This window comes from Pygoscelis adeliae, unplaced genomic scaffold (assembly GCF_000699105.1).
Source record: "Pygoscelis adeliae isolate BGI_AS28 unplaced genomic scaffold, ASM69910v1 Scaffold286, whole genome shotgun sequence".
Taxonomy (NCBI): domain Eukaryota; kingdom Metazoa; phylum Chordata; class Aves; order Sphenisciformes; family Spheniscidae; genus Pygoscelis; species Pygoscelis adeliae.
In genome coordinates, this window is record NW_008825076.1 from 511,630 (window position 1) to 513,725 (window position 2,096).

Below are 2,096 nucleotides of genomic sequence, written 5' to 3' on the forward strand. Positions count from 1 at the left end.
TGATTAACAGATGATTAACAGAATCACCAAAATGAGACAAATTAATTTTCTAAGCAGCTTAATTATTTAAAATATTTAACAACTCAGAGTGTCATTGTTCTTGCTCCAATGAATAGTGAAATACCTGATACAACATGAACTCTGTGACCGGGAGAGATTTCCCCTAAACCTGCCGCAGCTCAGGAGTAAGGATGCTCTTCCCAGGCGTGTTGGATCTTAATTCAAATCTCTGCTCAGGCGGCTGGGATCTCCACACCGCCTGTCCAAATAAGTGCCCTAAGCTCCGGGAAGCTGGGCGTGCAGGGACAAGGCTCACCAACCGTTCTTCAGTTCTGAAAGCGGTTCTACAGCCCCTGATGAATCGATCCCTGCGTGCTTTAGAGGCAAAATGTGATTTCTCAATGAAGGTGAAATGATTTGTTGGGGGCCTTGGTTCAAATTAAACCAGAAAAAAACAACCAAGCAAACAAACAATTTTTTTAATCAAATAGTAAATAGTCTGGAAGATTTCAGCTTGAATCAGGCAGTGATTTGGTGAGGTTAAGGAAAAAGATACAAAGAAAGGGAAGGACAGCCACATCTGCTATACCTGACAACTTAATTCAGTTTAGTATGGTTTATACTTGTCGCAGCTTGACCACGTGTCTGTGAGAGCTCTTTGGGAACCTTCTGCAGTCCCCCTAGAACAAACCTTATTCCCTGTTTATGAATAAAAGCTTTTTCTGCAGTTTTAAAAGACTTAAATTCTGCTTCTCTGATTCTTTACAGAGGAACGGCGATCGGCTCCTCAGAAGGACTGTTGGCCTTGGCTGGTGCACATGGCAGCAAATACATGGCCCAAAAGTAGAGGTTTACTCTAAATCTGCAGGACACCTGGACCCAGTCGAGCTTTGCTCACTGCACTTGCAAGAATCCGCGATTTACAGAGATAACCCTCAGACATTTCAAGCTGGGCTGAAGATAGACACATTTCCAGCCCATGCCATCAACTCCATTCATCTGGAACAGGTGCCAAGCTTATGAAATCCTCCTGCCGTGTGGTAGACACCACAGCATGCTTCATTAGCAACCAGCCGAGCAGCTCGCCACCTCCAGCTCGCAGGCACTGCAAACAGTCTGGAGATCAGAGACCCAAACCTGGGAAGCCAAGGGGGCAAGGTTTCTCAAAGGCAGAGGGGGGATTTAGGCAGACAATGCCGGACTCTGTAAAAGTTGCTCCCAGCCCCTCTTACCCTCGCTCGTTTGAGTGAACGCAGCTGTCTGTCTTTTCTAATTCAGGGGTACGATGCTGTGGCTGGAAGTGCTAGACATGGCCGTGGCAGTCTTATTAAAAACAACGTCTAATAAATTGCCAAATGCTGTTTACCCTGGATAACCTCCTTAGCTGAAACTCTCCGTATCTGCTGGGGCTGCTTTGATGTGTCCTTCTGCTCTTTCAGCCCAGATGTTGTCATAGATTTGCTGACGATGACTGCAAACCGGCTTTGAAACGTGCTCTGGCAAGAAATACTTTCCCATCCTGTCTCAGAGAGGGTCTGCTTTTCCCCCCCCCCTCACATTTTTAGTACTGAGGCCATTGGGATGAATAAAGGCTCTTTGTTCCTTTAGCCATTTCTCTGCTTGCTGATGCTTTTTTTTATTTTTTACAGACTAAGTAGAAATGAGAGCGGCAGCAGTTCGGTAGATGAAATAGGTCTCAAATACCGCAGCGACGGCCAGTGCTTGGACCACTTTCAGCTATAAACATGGACAGTGAAAAGGCACGGGAGCCTTAAGAGCCCCAGAAATTCTTTCTCCCTCTCTCTTAAGCCCCAGGAAAAAAGTAAAAAAATTCTACTGAGGAAATTCTCAAATTTTCTCTTGAAGATTACGGTGAGACACTCTCTTTCAGAGGAGCCGGCACCTTACTGTAGAAGTAGTGGATGCTCATTTATAAGACGACAGAGAACGGCCTCGAGTTGATTCAACAAGTTCAAGTGCCGGGTCCTGCACTTCGGCCACAACAACCCCATGCAGCGCTACAGGCTTGGGGAGGAGTGGCTGGGAAGCTGCCTGGAGGAAAAGGACCTGGGGGTGTTGGTCGACAGCCGGCTGAA